Raw genomic sequence first — 8,391 nt, 5'->3', positions numbered from 1 at the left:
AAGGCAAAAGAACACAGCACACACACATCACCACCATCACCACCATCACACTAGCACCAACAAGCCCCCAGCACATAAGACACCTCACACACCACCACCACACATACCACCCACACCCCTGCATCCACAAACACTTTGCACACCACATACCATGCCCACATATAAAATGCCCAAATTCACATAGAGTGAGTTGTCAGTCATGGTAAATGAGATAGTCAGTGGAACCACAACTGTTTGGTAGCCTGGTCCAACAGACACCATTAGCCACAATGACTCAAATGTGGGAAAGGATAGTACAAAGGGTCAATGCATTAGGGACCACCCCGCGATCCAAGAAAGCGATCATGATGCAGTAGCATGATCTGAAGAGGGTTGTCAAAGAGAAGAGAAGCAAGAACTGGGAGCAGACTAACCGGCCTGGCAGTGGTCCTCCCATTCCACAAAAAAACATGTACACCATGGGAGGAGAAGGTGCTTGCCATACTGCATCCAGAGAGTCCCACAGGACAAGCCGGGGGAGTGGAGGCTGGTAAGTACAAACATATGACTACCATCACACTGATATGTACTGTCTTGCACAACTACAAAGCTACACCACCTAGGACAAATCCCATTCATTTGCACCACACACTCCCAAAAACATGTCTCATGGATCCAACATTTACCCGCTCCCATTCACCCAAAACATAGCTAGCAACATTACCAGAGGGGCATGTGTACAGGCAGCCAGGACCACAACTCCTACCATGCAACCTTGTCCCACAGCATCAGCAAGATTGAGCATTCCCCCACCCCACCCAGAAGCAAGTGTCATCCCACATCAAACTAACAGGTAGGTAGCCATCTTGCCATGGAGAGCTGTTTGTGGGAAGGAGGCCTGTACTACCATTCCCACCATGCACCCTAGCCCATACCTGAGCAGTATGGAGCATTACCCCCACCCTGAAACAGTATGCAGCCATTGTATGGATCACCCTCACCTAACAGGTAGGTAGCCATCATCCCTGGGAGTGCAGTTTGGGGGTGGGAGGCCTTCACTACTACTCCCACCATGACCCCTGGCTCACAGCCCAGCAGAATGGAGCACTCCCCCACCCACAAGCATGTTGCAGCCATCACATTACCATCATCAAACTAACAGCTTGGTAGCCATCTTCCCTGCGTTGGCAGTTTGGGGTGGGAGGCCTGCACTAGTACTCCCACCATGCCCCCTGGCCCACACCTGGGCAAGATAGACACTCCCCATCCAGGCGCAGTTGGTAGCCATTGCAGTACAACAAACAAACCTACAGGTAGGTAGCCATCTTCCCTGGGAGGGCTCTTTGTGGGAGGGAGGTCAGCATTTTACTCCCACCATGCCCCCTGGCACACAGCCCAGCAGGATGGAGCACTCCCCCCACCCCACCCAGAAGCAGTTTGAAGCCATTGCAGAACACCCAACAAACTTACAGGTAGGTAGCCATCTTTCTTGGGAGGGTTTGTGTGTGTGGGAGGCGAGTACCAGACGTCCCACCATGCCCCCTTGTCCCACAGCATCAACAAGATGGAGCATACCCCCACCCACAAGCGTGTTGCAGCCATCACATTACCTTCATCAAACAAAAAGCTAGGTAGCCATCTTCCCTGTACTGGTTGTTTTGGGGTGGGAGGCCTGCACTACTACTCCCAGCATGCCCCCTGGCCCACAGCCCAGCAGGACAGAGCACTCCCCCACCCCACACAGAAGCAGTTTGAAACCATTGCAGTACACCCAACAAACCTACAGGTAGGTAGCCATCTTCCCTGGGAGGGTTTGTGTCTGTAGGAGGCCTGTATCACAACTCCCACCATGCCCCCTTGTCCCACAGCATCATCAAGATGGAACCCTCCCCCACCCCACCCAGAAACGGATATAAGCCATTGCAGTACATCAAACAAACTTACAGGTAGGTAGCCATCTTCCCTGGGAGGGCTGTTTGTGGGAGCGAGACCTGCATTACTACTCCTACCATGCCCCCTGGCCCACAGCCCAGCAGGATGGAGCACTCCCCATACCCACAGGCATGTTGCAGCCATCACATTACCTTCATCAAACTAACAGCTTGGTAGCCATCTTCCCTGGGCTGGCAGTTTGGGGGTGGGAGGCCTGCACTACTACTCCCACTATGCCCCCTGGCCCACACCTTGGCAGGATGGAGCACTCTCCACCCAGGTGCAGTTGAAAGCCATTGCAGTACCCCAAACAAACCTACAGGTAGGCAGCCATCTTCCCTGGGAGGGCTGTTTGTGGGAGAGAGGCCTGCATTACTACTCTCCCCATGCCCCCTGGCACACAGCCCAGCAAGATGGACAACTCCCTCACTCTACCCAGAAGCAGTTTGAAGCCATTGCAGTGCATCCAACAAACTTACAGGTAGGTAACCATCTTTACTGGGAGGGTTTGTGTGTGTGGGAGGCCTGTACCACAACTACCACCATGCCTCCTTGTCTCACAGCATCAGCAAGATGGAGCACACCCCCACCCACAAGCATGTTGCAGCCATCACATTACCTTCATCAAACTAAAAGCTAGGTAGCCATCTTCCTTGGGCTGGCTGTTTGGGGGTGGGGGGTCTGCACTACTACTCCCAGCATGCCCCCTGGCCCACAGCTCAGCAGGATAGAGCACTCTCCCAATCCACCCAGAAGCAGTTTGAAGCCATTGCAGTACACCCAACAAACCTACAGGTAGGTGGCCATCTTCCCTGGGAGGGTTTGTGTGTGTGGGAGGCCTGTACCACAACTCCCACCATGCCCCCTTGTCCCACAGCATCATCAAGATGGAGTACTCCCCCACCCACAAACATATTGCAGCCATCACATTACCTTCATCAAACTAAAAGCCAGGTAGCCATCTTGCCTGGAGGGCTGTGGGAGGGAGGCCTATATTACTACTCTCAGCATGCCTCCAGGCCCACACCCCAGGAAGATGGAGCACTCCCCACCCAGAAGCAGTTGGAAGCCATTGTATCACCACAAACCAATTTACAGGTAGGTAGGCATCTTCCCTGGGAGGGCTGTTTGGGGGTAGGAGGTCTGCAATTATACTCCTACCATGCTTCCTTGTTAACCAGTATAGCAAGATAGAGCACATCATACCACAAGATGCATGTGTCATCTAATGGACCACCTCAACCAAATCACAAGGCCACATTTGAGGACGTTACAGGTAAGTAGCCAGTATGTGCACTCACACATTTGTCACTAAAGAAATGGTGCCATATGGCAACACCAGCCCTCTAATTGCACAAATATGCACACCGACCTCACTTGCCATGCACAGTGTGCACACAGGTAAGCAAAGTGAACTGTCACAGCTACCAAAGAGTCACACCAATGCACATGCACTAGGAAGGCTGGGCACAATCATGCACAGCACACACTAATGAGTGCAATGCCATGGGGCCCAACGGAGAATGACTATTTAAAAAAATAGAAAGCATGTGTGGGGTTACAAATCAAGATATGTACATGACAGGACAAAGGTATGCAGGACAATACAATGGCCAGCCCATGGCCAGATGTGTCATCGGCCAGGTTAGATAAATCAACAAGAAGTCAACAATGAAAAAAGGTTGTGCTGGTCCCTACATGGCACTAAGTCCCTGTGAACATGATTTCTGCACGAGCTGCATGGCATGCACTGATACCTCACACCATGTACAAGTAATGTATGTACCACTGCATTATGTTAGGAGGCACAGTAGTGCACATAGTAAACAATGTGAAGATCAGTCAATTGCGTAGTGTACACACAGTTGATGATACACAGCTAACGCAATGCTTGCAGAGTGTACTACAATGACCATTTCCCATCTAATCCACAGGTGAACAAGAACATACTGCAGAGGACAACACCAACGACCTGCAGAGCCAGTCTCCCCCCCGGTACATGGACTCTCGGATATAGACTCCCAGGATTTTCAGGACGATGAGCTTGAGGCTGGCCCATCTGGTATGCCAGGGAGCAACAGGTCCCAGGACCCCATTCTCCCCACCTCCACATCTGCTGCAACTCCAACTGCACAGCAGACCCCTGCTGTAACGGCCTGTGCATCCACCACCACCACCAGTGCCACCTGCAAAACCCTCCCTGTCCCAGAGGATGGCCACCCCACCCCAACAACTAAAGACGGCAGGGAGAATATGCGGGGACCCACAGTGGTGAGGCGACAGGTCCTTGGCAGCAGGGTAGGTGGGAGGGCCAGGGATACCCCCAGACACCAAGAAGCTGGGACCCCATCCCTGGAACACATCACCAGAGTCCTTGGGGCATTTGAACAGGCCCAGGGACAAAGTGGCCGGTCGGACGACCTGTTACGTGAGCTCATCCTGCTGATGAGGTCCATCGACAACCGCATTGGACAAATGGTGGACCTCATGGGGCAGCAAGTGGCGCTACTGAGGGACAGGCCTGCGATATTACCAACACCTCCACCCCCCTCTGGTGGGCTGTAGGATGACAGTTCACCATCCTCCCCTGCGGCCACAGAGAGGGGTAAGTCCTCAGATGCCACTGGCACCACAGCAGGGCCCACCCTAGCCAAGCGACCCTGGGCCATCCTAAGAAGAGCCTGGGAGTCTCTGGAGGCAAAGCACCTGCCAAACGCGAGTCGCAGAGCCAGCTCTGATAGCAACCCTCTTCCCCACTGCATTGACTGTTTGGACTGTCCTTCCCCACACTGCCTTGTGAATGGCATCTGTCTGTTGGACTGGGTCTACTCTTTTATCTCATTTACCATGACTGTCAACTCACTGCTCCACCACCACCTCTATGTAAAATTGCACCCTCCTCACATGTCAACTTTGTAAATAAAATACCTTACCCACTTTTTTGTGTCAGCTTTGTCTTTAGTGCAGGATCTACAGTCTTAAACATGTCCATAATGTATCAGGAGTATGTTCTGTGTGTAGGCAAGGATACGTTTAAGGCACCTAGGGAAACACAACAGAACAACAATCCCTGGTGTGAGTGTGGCATCACAGACATTACACAACACTGACCATCTCCATAAGCCAACATGCAGACAACACAATGGGCAACAAGTGTCAACATACATGTCCCATATATGTTCACAGATGAGATGTCACAGTAACATATCCACCCACAGGTGAGTTGACAACTGGCAGTTTTCACTATTCGCACATAGCCCTTCACGACAACAGAAAGATCACCAGACAATGGGTATGTTGTACATCGTCACCCACCTTCAAGTGAAGTAGCCGGTAATGAGCTGTTGACATATGTCACCACCTTCCTCCTCTCCACTGTCCTCATCACTAGACTCAGGTTGGTGTGCAGGCGGTGGCCTTGGGTCCTCATCAGCACGGAAATCTCCTTGCGAATGGCGAGGTTGTGGAACATGCAGCATTCCACTACGATCTGGCACACCTTCCGGGGCGAGTATGCCAATGCACCTCCGATTTCGTCCAGGCAGCGGAAACGTGATTTGAGCAGACCAAAAGTACGCTCCACCACACAACGTACCTACCCATGGGCCTCATTGTAGCGGATATCAGCTGGGGTTCTGGGATTCCGCAGTGGGCTCAGCAGCCATGGATGGTTGGGATATGCAGAGTCACCTAGATATGACAAATAGACATTACAATGTTGCACAGGCAGAGGGCAGCAGGTCACACACCCAGCACGCCATACAACTAGGCATACTCACTCACAATCTATGCACGTTGGGGAAGCAGATTAGCCATCAGTCGGGGTAAAATGCTGTTCCACAGGATGTACGAGTCATGGGATGAGCTGAGGAATCTGGCACACACATGCGAGATGATCATATCTGCTAGGCACACCACTTGCACATTAATGGAGTGGTAATGTTTGTGATTGCGGAATATGTGCTCACTTGCCTGTGGTGGCACAATAGCAACACATGTGCAATCAATGGCACCAACATCTTGGGGGGTTTGCCCAAGGGGATAGAAGTCCCTCTTCACAGCTGGCAATTCAACAACCCTGGGGAAATGGATATATCTGTCCTAGTATATCATCGTGGCAGACAGAACATCACGCAGCACCATACTGAACACCAGTTGAGACATCCCAACAGCGCTGGCCACTGTCTCCTGGAATGATCCAGTGGCAAAAAATGGAGTGCTGCCGTCACTTTATAAGTTGGGTTGAAAGCTGTTGGCTATGTCCCGTGAGGCTGCAGGTGGGGCTCCAACATATCACAAAGGGTTTTCAGGGTGGCTCTATCAATACAGAATTTGTGAATGATCTCCACATCCTCCATGTCCTCAAGCACTGTCAAGTGACAAAGCAGATTTGGCCTTGTCCTAGTTGAAAGTGGACACAGGTCAATGAAATACATCATGAGATGGCCACAGCATATCACGTTCTGGATGACACGGCAAAAACAAAGCTTGACTTGAAAATTGAGTGACATACCAGGTTACATGGGTGGACGTTTGAGCTACACAAAGTGCACACCTCTCTATTTACAATACACAAGTACCTTAAACACCACATAGGTCAATGTGAATGCACATGGTGATATGGCCACATGTGCACGCCTGGGAGCATGGCATCCAGCCTATGAGTAACAATCAACACCACTGTCTCATACTTAGCTGCTGTACCTGTCACACCTCAATGCATCTTTCACACTTGGCACACATCCACAACACAATGACCACAGTTGGCGGTGAACTGACAAATGCGTGTATGAGCAGACAGGAGAGCACATGTGAGTAACTACATCATACAGTGAGACAAGCATTGCCGAGGTGATCACTGCACCTCAACACATTGATATGTGTACACATTGTAGAGTCCACTACAACACTGTCCTGCCTCATCGACCACATGATTTATTTGTGACATGTGAGGGACTACAGACCAATCTATGTCACACATTTACAACCATGGCATGTGTAGGCACCAGTGGAGTCAGTGGAACATTGGCATTGTGTGCACGATGATGTGCCCTTCACCATGTGGCCACTGTGCACTGTTGAAGTGTGCACGATGGCCATTGCCAATGTATGTCCCCCAAATCGTGGGAGCTACAGTCTGGCCCCGTCAACCCCCCTGACACAAGTGCGGTAGTCATTGGCATGGAGACATGCCCAAATGGTGGTTGGCCTGCTCCCCCACGCAAATCGCAGTGCCTCATGTGATTGTATTATCAAGCAACAACGGTCCTTAACTTAATGCAATAGACAAAACAAACTAATGAATTATAGCCAACAATCTGTACAATAATGAATTAGGTGTCCAGCCGGACACTGATTTAATTAATTCAAAGAACTTAAACAGATAAGGTGAGCATATATACAGTGGGATATAATCCTGTATCCAGTACATATAACACAAACAGGACAAAACCAAAGGATTTAGAAGGAAGGGGTATTTGCAGGCAATTTATATAACAGCGAGACCCTAGTAGCAAGTGAGACATTGGTCTAGCTGTACTCATGTAGCAAACCAGTGGGGTAACACAATAGAAAAATGGTTACTACATAGACTGTCGACGGCGTTTCGATCCCATTAGCAATAAAGAATCATCATCAGGACTAGAAATGTATTGCTTGAATTTGCAAGACTTGGCGGCGCTAGAAGGTGATTCTACGGTCCCGTAGAATGAGCGTGGCAGAACTTGGTTGGGATGCCAAGATAATGTAAGCCTCCTAGGTGGGTGGGTTGTAGGAAGCTGGAGACTGGGCCTGGTCTGGGTACCAGGTGGAGGAGCTGAGGGCGCGGTCAGTCGGTGTTCCTGCCGCAGCCCGTTGTAGCGGTGGATAAGGTGATATTGCAGATGATTTCGTTCGGACGTCTCGGCGGGGATTGCCGTCACAAGGGATATGATCCCCCCAGTTGGGACTTCTGTTACTCCGCTGGCGGGCTCAATGGCACCAATCATGTGATTGTATGACACCCAAATCGCTGTGGCTTATGCCTGGCCCCGGCGATGTGTCACCGGCGACCCCCTGACACAGGTGCGGTAGTCATTGGCATGGAGACATGTCCATATGGCGGTTGGCATGCTCCGCCACCCAAATCTCAGTGCCTGATGTGATTGTATGTCCCCCAAATTGCGGTAGCTACTGCCTGGCCCCGGCGGTGAGTCACCGGCAATGCCCCTGACACTGGTGCGGTAGTCATTGGCATGGTGACATGCCCAAATGGCAGTGGGCATGCTCCGCCACCCAAATTGCAGTGCCTCATGTGATTGTATGTCCCCTAAATCACGGTTAATCACCGCCGTGGAGCATGCCCTGGAGCCAATGGGAATAATGATTGCGGTGGCATGATGCAATTTTGAAAATCACGATCGCGTGCTCCGCCACCGCAGAGGCGGACATCGCATGCTTTTGAAAGATGCACCATCGCGGTAGTGTACAGAGGGCCCCTGC

Source organism: Lissotriton helveticus, chromosome 3_1, assembly GCF_964261635.1.
Source record: "Lissotriton helveticus chromosome 3_1, aLisHel1.1, whole genome shotgun sequence".
NCBI classification, from domain to species: Eukaryota; Metazoa; Chordata; class Amphibia; order Caudata; family Salamandridae; genus Lissotriton; species Lissotriton helveticus.
The sequence above is the reverse complement of the archived record's forward strand: the minus strand, read 5'-3'. Positions refer to the sequence as shown.